Here is a 16,288-nt window from a genome sequence, read left to right as displayed (position 1 = left end):
ATACGTGCCAGGAACTCATAAGATCTACATTGTCTTTAATCCAAGAACTTCTGAGAATGGAAAACTATCACTTTTAATCTCAACAGTAAATTTAATTGTGGGATGGACACCATCCATGTTTTAGTTGAGTCAGACAGAAGGCCAGCTTGCTCATTCAGTGTACAGGAAATCTGTGCACATTGACCAGTACTCCAACACCAATAGTTTCTTCCACCCTGTACACAAAAAAATGTACCTGACCCCCTTAGTACACTTGACAAAGACTATTTCCGATGACAACCATCTACAGTCAGAATATCAGCAGTTAGGATGTGTGTTCAGGGAATATGGTTACAGCATGGGAGAGACTGCAAAAGCTTTCAGGTGCCACCGATGACAGATGCCTCTTGAATCAATGGAAGAGGCCAAGCTGACTGCATTCATTCCACACTCTGTGGCAACCACTAGCAAGATGGGATGTATGCTGCAGACACATGGACTGAGACTAGTGTTCCAGCCTTCCTCCAGGACATGATTTATCTTACACCACATTAAAGACAACATACATGTCAGAGTTCCTGGCATGCATGCAGCCCCATGCATTTGCAGTAGCAATAAACAGGACCAACTATTGCTGACCGTTGCACTAAGCACTTACAGCGTATTAAACAAAGGGAAGTTGTGAAGTTGGCCATGATTGAATATTGCCTGAAAAAGGACATAAATTACAGTTTTAAAAAGTGAGAGTCTCAACACACAAATCATCACATCACAATGAAAACAATGAATTATTGATAAAATTCTTTAATCAAATAGATAAAAGAACTTCTCGCCAAGCAGCAGCTGTACACACACATAAGACTGACATGATTAGCAAGCGTTCGGAGCCAGTGGCTCCTTCTTCAGGCAGAAGGGTTAAAGGGTAAGGAAGAAGGGTGAAGGAGGAGGACTGGAAAAGTCTATGAAAAGGGAAAAGTCACCATAACTGTGGGGCAGGGGAAACTTACCATATGGGATGAGAAGGGAAGACTGATTGTTGAGGACTACATCTGTTGAGATTTGAAAACCTGAGAGCTTAACAGTGGAAGACAGGGTAATATGCAAGACAGAGATGAGTTAATAAGAGTGAGAAGCTAAGTGCATTGTACGAAATGCAGGTGGGAGCAGGCAGTGAAAAATAGATGGGAAAGACAATGGAAGCTGTAGGAAATTAAAACGGAGTGAAGCAAAGAGTAGTTGCAGTGAAGAAAAGCTGAGATGGAAGAAATTAGTTTAAATTAAGGCCAGGTGGGTGCTGAGAACCAAGGACATGTTGTAGTGCCAGTTCTTACTTGTGGAGTTCTGAGAAACTGGTGTCGGGGGGAAGATTCCATATGGCGTGTGTGGTGAAACAGGTGCCGGGGTTGCAAATGCCATGTTGCAGAGCATGCCCTGCAACTGGATATTGCATGTTGCCAGTATATACCCTCTGCCTATGCCCATTCACCCTAATGAATAATTTGATGGTGGGTGTGCCAATGTAGAAGGCTGAACAGTGTTTACACAATAGCTGGTTATGATGTGTCGTTTCACAAGTGGCTCTCCCTTTGAAGTGTATGTTTTGCCAGTTAAGGGCTATTATACATGGTGGTAGGAGGGTGTGTGGGGGCAAGTCTTGCAGCGAGGATGGTCACAGGGGTAGGAGCCGTAGGGTACAGAGATGGGTGCAGGAGCAGCATAGGGTCTAACAAGAATATTGCAGAGATTGGGAGGGCAATGGGAAGCTATTCTAGGTGTGTTGGGCAAAATTTCAGACAGAATGGATCTCATTTCAGGGCATGTAGATGATTAACACGTTCAAAGTAGCTGATTAACACATTCCAGACCAGCAGAATACTGAGTCACCAAAGGTATGCTCCAAAGCTGTTTTGTGGAGGGATCAGCAGTATAGGGATTAGATGTGATGTACCTGGAAATACACTTTTTAACTAGGCTGGTGGGGTAATTACATGCAGTGAAGGCTGAGATGTTGTATTGTGATAAAGAGTGTGCATCCAAACAAATATGTTTGGCTTGGATGCCAAGGCCTTATGGGAGGAAATGTTTGACATGGAAAAGATGGCAACTGTCAAGACATAAGTACTGTTTGTTGTTAAGTTTAATGTAAATGGAAATGTGTAGCTAGCCTTCAGTGAGGATGAGATCAACATCAAAAGTGGCATGGTATTTGGAATAGGACCATGTGAAATTTAATTGGGAGTAGGTATTCAGAAATTCCAGGAATTTTAGCACATCTGCCTCACCATGAGTCCATATGGTAAAGATTTCATCAGTGTATCTAAACCAAACCAGGGGCTGAAAACTTATGGATCCAAGGAAAGTCCCTTCCAAGTGACCCAAGGTCGTCATAGGAAGGAGCCATCATAGTTCCCATGGCCATACCTTTGATCTCTCTGCATGTCTGAACCTCAAAGATGAAGTAGTTGTTGGTAAGTATAAAGTTGATTAAGGTGAGTAGGATGGATGTCATAGGTTTGGAATCAGGGGCAGCTGTCTGAGGAAATGTTCAGCAGCAGACAGACCATGTCTGGAGGGTAGTTTTTGTGCTATGCAGGTTGCAGGTGTTGATCAAATAAGGCAATATACATTTGGTGGGTGCTATGAAGCCGCAGCTTTAGGATCGTCTGGATGATTGGGTTTGTGGATTTTAGGAAGAAGGTAAAAGTTGGGGGTGCGTAGTTTGGGTGGGGTGAGAAGTTCTATGGATTGAGGTATTAGTCTTTGTGAGGGGCCTGAGGTTTTAAAGATGGACTGCAGGTCAGTTTGAATCACAGGGATGGGATCTTGATGGCAGACGCTGTATGTAGAGGTGTCAGACAACTGGCGTAGACCTTCACTAACATATTCCTTTTGGTCAAGTACTACAATGGTAGATCCTTTGTCTGCTGGGAGAATAATGATGGATTCATCAGCTTTTAGGGAATGTAGAGCCTGGAGTTCTGCAGAGGACAGGTTAGGGTCATCATGTAGGGAGCTGAGGAAGGGTTGTGAGGCAGTGCTGGATGTGACGAATTCTTGGAAGGCTTGTAAGGGATGATTTTGAGATAGTGGTGGTAGATCAAGTTGGGATCATGGTCTGAACTGTTCAAAGCAGGGTTCAATGTGAGGTTTTCAGTTGGAAAGGTTTTGGGTTAGGGTTGCAAAGTGATATTTCCAATGGATATTACTTGTGAAGGCAAGGAGGTCCTCCACCAATGCAGCAGGATCAGACGCACGTTTAGGGCTGAAAGTGAGGCCCTTAGATAATGCAGATAATTCAGGAGGGGAAATAGCTTTAGATGAGAAATTAAGGACACTGTACTATTGTGGCTGGTCCTTGAGATTATGGGCTATTCTTGGTCTGGGAGGCTGTGGGATGTTAAGGAGTTTGGCCAAGCTTGGTTTGTAGGAGGGGAGTGGTGGTTGAGGGTGTGGCTGTTTAGGGAACTGTAGGAGGACAGGAAGGGAAATACCACTGTTCAGGTAATTTAGGAGAAGGTGTGACAGATTTTTTAGGTGAATTCTGACATGTTGTTGCAGCTTGAAGCTGGCTTGGTAGATGAGACCATTCGAGGATATGTGAGGGGCAAACTGCAAGATTTTGTAGGAGGAGAGAAGTCCAGTAGAGTGGAAACTTGTTGATGAGGCATATAGTCACAGATTAGCCAGGTAAGAGCAAGAGATTGCTGTAGTTGAAACTGTAAAAGAGCCTGAGCTATGGTAGGATTGCATCCCAACATGGGAACTTTCAATGTTAGGCCTTTTGGAGTAACTCCAAGGAACAAGCAGATTTCAAGAAACAGAATGCGGGACCTTAGTTTTGATAGTGCACAAGCACATTTTCAAAAGGAATGGATGCAATATGAGGTGGGATTCAACATGGCAAGAGAGGACTGTTTGGAGAGTTAAAAATCATGAGAGAGGCAAAATAAATAAATAAATAAATAAATAAATAAGCAGAGGGTGTGAAGGATAGAAAAATATAAGAAAAGCAACTTAAATAGAAAAATTAGAAAGATTCACATGGAAATAGTTAATAAGAGGTAATGAGTGGGCAATCTATGCAATCTATATTGATACAGAAAATGATGAAAGAAAACTAAAAGGAAACAATCAATTGGGAAAGTCGTTAAAACAGACGAACAGAAAGCAAAGTCTCCGATGCCAGACTTCACCTCAAAAAGCTATCACACCTTCTCCTGAAGTACCTGAACAGTGGTATTTGCCTTCCTGTCCTCCTACAGTTCCCTAAACAGCCACACCCTCAACCACCACTCCCCTCCTACAAACCAAGCTTGGCCAAACTCCTTAACATCCCACAGCCTCCCAGACCAAGAATAGCCCATAATCTCAAGGACCAGTCACAATAGTACTGTGTCCTTAATTTCTCATCTAAAGCTATCTCCCCTCCTGAATTATCTGTATTATCTAAGGGCCTCACTTCTAGCCCTAAACATGCATCTGATCCTGCTGCATTGGTGGAGGACCTCCTTGCCTTCACAAGTAATATCCAGGAAATATCACTTTGCAACCCTAACCCAAAACCTTTCCAACTGAAAACCTCACATTGAACCCTGCTTTGAACAGTTCAGACCATGATCCCAACTTGATCTACCACCACTATCTCAAAATCATCCCTTACAAGCCTTCCAAGAATTCGTCACATCCAGCATTGCCTCACAACCCTTCCTCAGGTCCCTACATCATGACCCTAACCTGTCCTCTGCAGAACTCCAGGCTCTACATTCCCTAAAAGCTGATGAATCCATCATTATTCTCCCAGCAGACAAAGGATCTACCATTGTAGTACTTGACCAAAAGGAATATGTTAGTGAAGGTCTACGCCAGTTGTCTGACACCTCTACATACAGCGTCTGCCATCAAGATCCCATTTATGTGATTCCCTTCAGGCCCGTCAGGCCCTTCACAAGGCCATAGCATTTTCAGTTGTTAAATGACTTCCAAAGCTGAACTGTACATCTGATAGCAAATCGTGTGATATTAAATGATCAATTATTCGTACATACACAGTCTTCTCAATAACTTTAGCAAACACTGATGGCACAGAAATAGGTCTAAAATTGTCTACATTATCCCTTTCTCTCATTTTAAAAAGTGACTTTACTACTGATTACTTTAATTGTTCAGGAAACTGACCACTCCTGAAGGAAAAATTACAAATATGGCTAAATACAGGGCTAACATGGGCAGCACAGTACTTTAATATTCTGCTATGCACTCTATCATGTCCATGAGAGTCCTTAGTCTTCAGTGATCTAATTATTGACTCAATCTCCCTGTTGTCTGTATCACAGAGGAGTATTTCAGACATTGATCTCAAAAAGACATTTGCCAAGAGGGTTATAGGATTCCCTGTAGAAACTAAATTTTTATTTAATTCACCAGCAATGCTCAGAAAATGATTGTTAAATACTGTAAATATATCTCATTTATCAGTAACAGAAAAATTTTACTATGAACTGACTTTATATCATTGAACTTGTGCTGCTGACCAGACACTTCCTTCACAACTCACCATATGGTTTTAATTTTATCCTGTGAATTAGCTATTCTATTTGCATACCACATACTCTTTGCCTTCCTAATAACATTTTTAAATGCCTTATAGTACTGTTTGTAATGGGCTACTGTGGCTTGATTGTAACTATTCTAAAATTTTGATATAATTCCTACTTTGTTCTACATGATATTCATATCCCACTAGTCAGCCAGCCAGGCTGCATTTTACTGCTAGTACCCCATTTAGAACATTGTAATGAAAGCAACTCTCCCAGAACATAAGAAATGATTTAAGGAAAACATTATATTTGTCATCTGTGTTATCAGGACTATAAACATCCTGCCACTCTTGTTCCTTGACGAGGTTTTAAAATCTCTCTATTGCTGTTGTATTAACTTTCCTACATAGTTTGTAATTATAAGTGACATTTGTTTGAGCACAAAAGCCTTTTAATGTTAATATTTGTGTATCATGGTCTGAAAGGCCATTCACCCTTGTAGTACCAGAATGCCCATCTAGTAATGAAGAATGAATAAAAGTATTGTCTATGGCTGTACTACTGTTCCCCTGCACTATAGTTGGAAAAAACATCTTCTGCATCAGATAATTTGAATTTAGGAGATCTACCAACATCCTTTCTCTTGCACTGTCATGTACAAAACTAATACTAAAATCACCACATATGACTAAGTTCTGGTACTTCCTATAAAGTGAATCAAGAAACCTCTCTAGCTTGAGCAGGAATGCTCTAAAGTAAGTTAGGGGACCTATAAACAACAACAATTAGAAGTTCAGTTTCACTAAATTTAACTGCAACGGCACAAAATTCAAACATCTGTTCAGTGCAGTGCTGTGATACGTCTGTTGTTGTGGTCTTCAGTCCTGAGACTGGTTTGATGCAGCTCTCCATGCTACTCTATCCTGTGCAAGCTTTTTCATCTCCCAGTACCTACTGCAACCTACATCCTTCTGAATCTGCTTAGTGTATTCATCTCTTGGTCTCCCTTTACGATTTTTACCCTCCATGCTGCCCTGCAATGCTAAATTTGTGATCCCTTGATGCCTCAAAACATGCCCTACCAACCGATCCCTTGTTCTAGTCAAGTTGTGCCACAAACTTCTCTCCTCCCCAATCCTATTCAATACCTCCTCATTAGTTACATGATCTACCCACCTTATCTTCAGCATTCTTCTGTAGCACCACATTTCGAAAGCTTCTATTCTCTTCTTGTCTAAACTAGTTATCGTCCAAGTTTCGCTTCCGTACATGGCTACACTTCATACAAATACTTTCAGAAACGACTTCCTGACACTTAAATCTATACTCGATGTTAACAAATTTCTCTTCTTCAGAAACTATTTCCTTGCCATTGCCAGTCTACATTTTATATCCTCTCTACTTCAACCATCATCAGTTATTTTACTCCCTAAATAGCAAAACTCCTTTACTACTTTAAGTGTCTCATTTCCTAATCTAATTCCCTCAGCATCACCCGATTTAATTTGACTACATTCCATTATCCTCGTTTTGCTTTTGTTGATGTTCATCTTATATCCTCCTTTCAAGACACTGTCCATTCCGTTCAACTGCTCTTCCAAGTCCTTTGCTGTCTCTGACAGAATTACAATGTCATCGGCGAACCTCAAAGTTTTTACTTCTTCTCCATGAATTTTAATACCTACTCCGAATTTTTCTTTTGTTTCCTTTACTGCTTGCTCAATATACAGATTGAATAACATTGGGGAGAGGCTACAACCCTGTCTCACTCCTTTCCCAACCACTGCTTCCCTTTCATGCCCCTCGACTCTTATAACTGCCATCTGATTTCTGTACAAATTGTAAATAGCCTTTCGCTCCCTGTATTTTACCCCTGCCACCTTCAGAATTTGAAAGAGAGTATTCCAGTCAACATTGTCAAAAGCTTTCTCTAAGTCTACAAATGCTAGAAACGTAGGTTTGCCTTTTCTTAATCTTTCTTCTAAGATAAGTCGTACGCTTAGTATTGCCTCACATGTTCCAACATTTCTACGGAATCCAAACTGATCTTCCCTGAGGTCCGCTTCTACCAGTTTTTCGATTCGTCTGTAAAGAATTGGCGTTAGTATTTTGCAGCTGTGATTTATTAAACTGATAGTTTGGTAATTTTCACATCTGTCAACACCTGCTTTCTTTGGGATTGGAATTATTATATTCTTCTTGAAGTCTGAGGGTATTTCGCCTGTCTCATACATCTTGCTCACCAGATGGCAGAGTTTTGGCAGGACTGGCTCTCCCAAGGCCATCAGTAGTTCTAATGGAATGTTGTCTACTCCCGGGGCCTCGTTTCGACTCAGGTCTTTCAGTGCTCTGTCAAACTCTTCACGCAGTATCTTATCTCCCATTTCGTCTTCATCTACATCCTCTTCCATTTCCATAATATTGTCCTCAAGTACATCGCCCTTGTATAAACCTTCTATATACTCCTTCCACCTCTCTGTCTTCCCTTCTTTGCTTAGAACTGTGTTGCCATCTGAGCTCTTGATATTCATACAAGTGGTTCTCTTCTCTCCAAAGGTATCTTTAATTTTCCTGTAGGCAGTATCTATCTTACCCCTAGTGAGACAAGCCTCTACATCCTTACATTTGTCCTCCAGCCATCCCTGCTTAGCCATTTTGCACTTCCTGTTGATCTCATTTTTGAGACGTTTGTATTCCTTTTTGCCTGCTTCATTTACTGCATTTTTATATTTTCTCCTTTCATCAATTAAATTCAATATTTCTTCTGTTACCCAAGGATTTCTACTAGCCCTCGTCTTCTTACCTACTTGATCCTCTGCTGCCTTCACTACTTCATCCCTCAAAGCTACCCATTCTTCTTCTACTGTATTTCTTTCCCCCATTCCTGTCAATTGTTCCCTTATGCTCTCCCTGAAACTCTCTACAACCTCTGGTTCTTTCAGTTTATCCAGGTCCCATCTCCTTAGATTCCCACCTTTTTGCAGTTTCTTCAGTTTCAATCTGCAGTTCACAACCAATAGATTGTGGTCAGAATCCACATCTGCCCCTGGAATATGTCTATGGACTCAAATGGAATATTTTTTTTTTTTTTTTTTTTTTTTTTTTTTTTTTTCTCCATACATGGCCACTCCCCAACCCCATAAGGAACGTCTTGAAAAACAGCTAGCTAAAGTGTACTTTGGTAAAGGAAGCCTCTAAAGTGTCAAATTATTTAAGTGGTGCTCCGATATACCAATAATTTCAGAGTCAACATCTATAAGCAATTCACTAGCTTTATCTCCAACACCTCTTATATTTTGATGAGATGCACTAATTTCTTCTCTACTCACAAACATGACGTCCTCTGAAGGTGAGCCCTTAGTTAGAGGGACTTCCTTTAAGTAGGTATACATATCAGCTGATTTCAATCTAAAAAAAGGTGCAGCTCTAACACCAACTACTACAGGAATTTTAACATGAGTGTTCCGACCACCACCCACTACACTGTCACCTATAAGCTTTGCCAGCCTCCCCTCCCCATACCTATAGAGGTGCTGGCCAAGCCTAGTGAAACCGGATCTACTGATAGACCCAACTGGCACCACTGAAATGTGACCCATGCCATCTGCTAGAAGTGCCTTCTCCGGCCCCTTGTTAATGTGACTAACAGCCGCATTAAGATGAGGCTGATCATTACACTGAAACGGGTGCACGAAATGCACATTAGTGTCACGAGTTTGAGTAGCTGTCTTTACCAGGTCACCACCTACATCACATTCCCCATCCCTATCAACACTGTTCCCTGCTCCACCCACAATCACTACCTGACCCTCCTTTGTAAAATTCCTACACAACATCCCTATGCTGTCAGTCACCTGAGCCAACCCTGCACTAGGCTTCACAATGCTGGTGACCTGGTGCTCACTCCCCAACACTTCCTGCAGCTGCTGGCCCACACCTCTTCCGTGCGAACTACCTAGCAGCAGAACCTCCTCCTTTCTGTTAGACTGTGCAACTGACCTAGGTATCCTAACTGCTGAGGACTGCTGCATGTTCCCTATACCTACTGCTACAAGAGGCTCCTCTCCACTCCACTATGGCAGTTGATCAAATCTGTTGCATATACGCAACATAGAGCTGTTTGAATATCTCCTCCTCCTAGCTACCTTCTTGCCAACCGCCAGTCCCCATTCCCCAGTACCCTTCACCCTCCTCAACCTATCTAGTTCCTCCTTTGCATGTTGTGACTACACCAGAAGGGCACAGATCTTATGCTCCGGCTCCTCTATCAGCTTATTTCTACTACATATTCTGTATTCCCAGGAGAGGATCTCACTAGAATGCCCACTGACTTCCCCACTGCATTGCCCCCAATGAAAATACTTTGAACAAATCCCACAACGTAACCCACTACTCACAAACCTATGACAGAGCCCACACTTCTCTCTCATGCTAAAATTTTATAGTTACTGAAAAGAACTGTGTGTTTACATTAGCTAAGTTCAATTACACCAGTAGAACTATTTACAAAACTAACAATAGTAGTCTCAAACTTCTCTGTCTACTAAGGAAGCAACTACTTGTATTAATATTACTAAACCACAACTAATACCAATACCTACAAAACTTCACAAAATTATTAGCTAAAACCAAAAATTCAAGCAGCCACTGGAACACTGAATGAAGTTAAAACACTGAATGAAAAATTTACTGAAATATTTCACTAGAAACAATGAGAAACATCAGCTGAAAACTAAAGCACAAAAATTACTAAACGACTTCAACGCACAGGAAACTAAAAAAACACAGCAAGCGAACGTTTCCAAAAGTTTATTAACCCTCGAGCAGGTGCGCCGATTTTCATAACACAAGCGAGTGTGCGATGCAATTTGTACACATGTAGTCAAAAGCTGTCATTATGCTACCAAGGGAAACATGTATGAGCTAAATCACAGTTTAATTTTAGTTTATTTAAACAACAATACAAGAAACTTATAATATAATGATAATTTACTATTTGATTAAACAAATAAGAAACTTCATTCTATTGCTGCAGCTAATTATCAATCTATTCCAACACTTTTTACGCACAGACTGAACACAAACATTCTTTCATTGTAGTGTAAAAGGACAAAGGCTTTATATGTATCTATAGAAGAAGTTATCACCAAGTTCCTTCCCTCTACACAGTTAGTTGTCTTCTGCATTTTTGGAAAATGCTGTACACTTCTCACATGTATGCACTGTTTTTACATGTCCTTTGCAAACAAAGCTATGGCATGAGTTACACCTTATGGCAGTAGATGTGTTTCTAGCTCATCCACATGACACACTGACACCTTTTCTTGGTGGTAGGCTCCTCAGTTCTTACAACATGTTGATTTTTTTTATTTCACGAGCAAAGTTGCAATGTCGGCGGGAAATGAATGAATATTAGCTCTTTCCACTAGTCCAGGCTTCATCATCAGGCTAAATCATTAAAGAAAATTCTTCTTTTCTTTTTTTGAATTTGCCACATTTTCATGAACAATTATTTGAATATTGATCCCTGCTATATCAATTAGACCAAAGAATACAACCGATGGCCATCTTATTGTCACCCATGCGATGGAATACGCACCTCCAACTTGATCGAATGTGTTGGCTCCTCCCTTTGTTATATTTTAATCCAAAACTATCTCTGGTGTACCTGTAACTTCATCACTGGTTCCAATATTGTGCATAGCTGAAAATACTATAATTGCCTTGCTTTGTTTTGGCACATAGGAAACTAGTGGTATATCATTCTGAAAACCAAATGAAGAGGAGCTGGTGGCCCTACTTTTCCCATGTAAAAATTCTTGTGGGATCTCGCGTTTGTTTTTTCTTTTGGCATACCAATGCGTGTTAGTCACTTTTTTCAAAAGGGAGTTGGCTAAGGAATAGCTAGTGTACCAATTATTCATTGTAACATTTATTCCTGAGCCTTCAGTGTGAGTAACTAGCCTTCCTATAGTATCACAGGGAGAATTAGAAACATTGTATTGTCCTTTAAGTTGTTTTCCACAATATACTTCAATATTACTAGTGAAGAATGTTTTAGCATCTGGTTCAACAAAATTATTTATCCTGTACTTAGCTGGTTGGTTTGAGATATACTGAACAAAAACACAGTGACACCGAAAAGCTCGCAACTTTTCATCTACACTGCCCTACACTGTAAGCGTTCTAGCAGTTCGCCACAAAGGCATCCAATATTTATCTTATTGCAGCAACTTACTCTTCTTTCTTGCCTTGTACTCTTGTTGTCGAAACTGATACATCGTAAAAGGAACAGAAATCTCCTCTAGCTCATCACAGCTCTTGTAATCTCCATACCAATACCATCTGCTGTCCACAGTTCAATGACATATGTGTGGTTTGCTTTATCAGTCCCGATGAGATACAGTAATCTCAAAAATACCATTATTTCACACTTTGTAGTTTCCTCAGTGTACCTTTCTCTGGAATATTGTGCACTTCTTTCTTAGATTGAATGTATGTGTTTCTGTATTTTACAATTACATCAATCATTTCCAGACTAAGTATTGTTCATAAAGCCTCTGTTTCACTTGTGACTCTGGCAACACATGTAGACCCAGGGAATATTTCCACAATATTCTTTCTTTTTGTTTTTGAAGTCTTATTAGGACACATTTTTTTCCATTTACGCGTTTTTGTAACATTCAATGTAAACAGCAACTATTTTTTCCATTGTTGTCTATCATTAGCAACAACAGGTAAACATTAAGCAAATATCAGAGCAACAGCATCTGGTTATTTTAATTAGGAAAGCAAAAATATTCATGTTTTCCACAGTAGCAGCTTCTCTTTTAACAGTATTATGTCTACTTCTAGCCTATCCAAACAAATAGAATACAACAGTTTAATGACAGTGTATTGGAAATAGTTATTGCTACAGGTGTAGAAGTAACTTCAGGTGTGTCCCAGGGAAGTGTGCTATGATCTTCAACATTCATGTGTTTAGTATCAGTTACAGCTTCATTGCCACTTGACTATCCTACTTGGCATAAGAATCAAAAGGTCAAAATCACTTAGAATGTAGTGATGGGGTGAGTGATAGAACAAATGGCAGTTTCAAGTGGTTGGTAATGACTTGATTCACATAGTGAATGAATGGCTAAAACCAGTGTCTGAAACACAGCAAAGTGGTTGTAAGCAGACAAGATTAGTTCCAGAGTGAATACCAAAAGGAGAAACAGTGCAACAAGCAATAGTCAGACACCATATCAAACAGCTTGATCCGGTGCTTTCAAGGTAAGAGCCATATGTGACACAATGCATGTATTTAAGTGCAGAACTTTCCCAGAGAATGCACCCGCTGTTCCATCTGCTTGCACTGTATGTGCAGTGTCAAAGACTCCATTGGCAGGGAATCTGAACCACTGTCAGATACCAGAATGTTGTACATTAATATCCTGGCAGATAATATTAGCAGTAATCTCAAAAATTGTGAGGTTGCTTTAAATATCTAAAAACGCAGACGATAGTGGCCTATAACTTCAATATCAATGAGTCACAAACAGAATCAATCAACTCAGCCTGGATGTAACAGTTTGGGGGATATAAAATTTTAATGATTAAATAGGCTCAGTAGTTCATAAAAACAGGCAGCAGACTTCAGTTAATTGGTAGGAGATTGGGAACATGCTCCCAGTCCACAAGAGAGATTACTTACAAAACACTCGTGCAACACATTGTAAAATATTGATTGTGTGTTTGAATGGCAGTTTGTGTAGTCTCTTGTTTGACTTCATAAAAGTGCTGAAAAACTCAAACAAATACCAACCTTACTTCAAAAGCCCATTTTCAGTTCTGTTATCACTCCCTCAGTGACTGTCAGGACAAGACTGGACTAATTACAGCATACACAAGAGGCATTTAAGCAGTAAGTCTTCCCACACTACGTATGTGAATGGAATCAGAAGAAACCCCAAATGCAATACAAAGGGATATATCAGCAATTAGATGTAAATGTAGTTGATACATAAGGTGTTGTGAAATTAAAAAACTTCCCAGCAAATTAAATGTTCAAGGAGATTTTAGAATCACAAGCTGGTCATCGTAAACTTCATTCCACGATATTTCAACTGGACACCTGCCAGTCGTCTTCATGTGAGACATCAAAGACTGATGAAGATGTTCTCTGCTCTGCCTTACATAGCAGACTGATAGTATTGCTGCACCTGTGTCAGTAATGTGTTAATCAACCCCCGGCTCTCATGCAAGCGGTTATTCAGCCTCGCATTGAATGTCCTACTGATGGATCTTGTGCCTAATTCTGTCCTATTGGCACCTTAGATCATCAAAATCCTAAGCTGGTTGGAGGACCCAGCCCATAATGCTCCAAAATTTCTCAGAAGACGAAGAGATCCAGCAACTTTGCTGGCCGAGGTAGGGTTTTGTAAGCTTGAGGAAACCAGCAGAGGCTCTTTCTGTGTGTGGGTCACCACATTACTTCTGCCAGTACCTCGTCTCCTACCTTCCAAACTTTACAGGAGCTCTCCTGCAAACCTTGCAGGAGCTCTCCTGCAAACCTGCAAGGTTTGCAGGAGAGCTTCTGTAAAGTTTGGAAGGTAGGAGACGAGGTACTGGCAGAAGTAATGCTGTGAGTACTGGGCGTGAGTCGTGCTTCGGTAGCTCAGTTGGTAGAGCACTTGCCCGCGAAAGGCAAAGGTCCCGAGTTTGAGTCTCGGTCGGGCACACAGTTTTAATCTGCCAGGAAGTTTCATATCAGCGCACACTCCGCTGCAGAGTGAAAATCTCATTCTGGAAACATCCCCCAGGCTGTGGCTAAGCCATGTCTCCGCAATATCCTTTCTTTCAGGAGTGCTAGTTCTGCAAGGTTCGCAGGAGAGCTTCTGTAAAGTTTGGAAGGTAGGAGACAAGGTACTGGCAGAAGTAAAGCTGGGAGTACCGGGCGTGAGTCGTGCTTTGGTAGCTCAGTTGGTAGAGCACTTGCCTGCGAGAGGCAAAGGTCCCGAGTTCGAGTCTCGGTCGGGCACACAGTTTTAATCTGCCAGGAAGTTTCATATCAGCGCACACTCCGCTGCAGAGTGAAAAATCTCATTCTGGACTTACTTGTAATTCTCAAATCTGGATAATAGAAGATTCATTCAACAATTGAATAATGAGCCAAGATAATCAACTGTTTGTATTTTTCCTGACTGCTGTTCCATTGAACTCTTCTTTTTCTACTTTTGATACAAATACTGCTCTCAACAGTTAATGTGTTATCATGTCATAGTCTTTAAGCTTCTGAGAAGTTCACTTTATTATTGCAGGTGATCAAATGATGCAGTAAGGTAAGTGCTCACAGTTCACCTGTGGATTATACCGGACTGGTTGGTGCTTTGAGTCACACCACTCACTATACGGACAATACAAACAGTTATATACATGTAAGTTTATGTGTTGCTGATGAGAGGAAAACATTGTTGTATTTAATAACGTAGAGATAGAAAACAGTATCATTAATGACGTAAATTAATGTCGTGTTTATATGGATTAGATGTTTATTTTTGTTGACTTTGTCAGAGGATTATTTTTATTTCATGATATTTATTCAGTTATTCAACAGCACCTCACTGAAGCCACTGACTATATTGCCTCAAGAGCCAGAGTGGGGGAGATGTTTGCATAACTTTAGACTCAGCTGATAATAAGTGTTTCCACATACAAGAGCTGCGTCACTTGTTAATCTGATGTTTAACAATTACTCAATGCATAATTTGTACAGGACAATATAAATAGCTGTATGTTTTTGATGTTAAATGGTACATGCATGTAATGTATTGAACATATTTAAATTTTAAAGTCCTTCAGACTGTAACATATGTAATGAACTTGTGATTTATTTCTGAATGATGGTTCCCATCATTTACCTGAGGCACAACAATGCAAGAGGCAAATATATTAGTAGCAATGTACAGTCACATGAACCAGACATCCTAGGATACACTGTTCTCACGTGACTGCAAACATTAATAGAATACTTTAAGATAAGTTGAAGTTTATTTCTTAGAGTTGCAAAGGGGCACAGAAGAGAAATCTCGTGCCAGTGTATGTAGTAATACTTATACATAATCATGTAATTATGAATGTACATGTATTGATTGTTATTGATGTCTTTTCTTTCTATGCTTTACCATGACTAAGTGCTCAAATAATCTGATCTCAATGTGAGATATAACAATGTACAATATTCCCTTTCAGTTTGTGTGTATGAGAGTTGTTTAATGTGGAAAAGTTGAAATTACTTGTTACTAAATATTGAATGGTTACCAGATTTCAAAGTTTAATGTTAGCCTATCCTTTTCTAACACACGCTTTACTAAATGTATAGTAGAAGGCACAGCTCTCTCCTCTAAAACATACAAAATACAAAACAAGGAAATTACACGTGTCTATCTCATAACGGTTATGTTGATTCAACTCAGGGTAAATTTTTTTCTTCACCATTACAGGTCTCAAATCAAGCTGCAACACTTCAGAATATTTTACAAGGTTAAGGCAACTATCAACAAAAGTAAATTAAAAAGAAATGTGGTAATAAGTGCAACTTATGCCGTAAAATTCAATCTAAACCTGTAATGTGTTCATTAATTGCATTAACTATAAATGTGTGGTTTCTGATGGCTAATTTAAACATTGGATCATTTCACAGCAGTTTATTATTTTAAAAATTTACTTTAAGGTCAGTTCTTTAAGATCATATTTCAAGGATGTGTATAAAAAGATTCATCTCCACCGCA

At 40.0% G+C, this 16,288-nt stretch overlaps 1 protein-coding gene across 1 annotated transcript in view; it reads left to right on the top strand.

The window, feature by feature from the left end:
* Positions 1-15,994, top strand: part of LOC124551235 — a 343,125-nt gene extending 327,131 nt beyond the window's left edge. The window contains exon 32 of the mRNA XM_047126229.1: positions 14,819-15,994. The gene's annotated coding sequence lies outside the window, so the exon portion shown is untranslated. The remainder of the gene's footprint in view (positions 1-14,818) is intronic.
* The last annotated feature ends 294 nt before the right edge of the window (positions 15,995-16,288 follow it).

Source organism: Schistocerca americana, chromosome 9 (assembly GCF_021461395.2).
Source record: "Schistocerca americana isolate TAMUIC-IGC-003095 chromosome 9, iqSchAmer2.1, whole genome shotgun sequence".
Lineage (NCBI taxonomy): Eukaryota > Metazoa > Arthropoda > Insecta > Orthoptera > Acrididae > Schistocerca > Schistocerca americana.
This window is presented reverse-complemented; position numbering and strand designations above follow the sequence as displayed.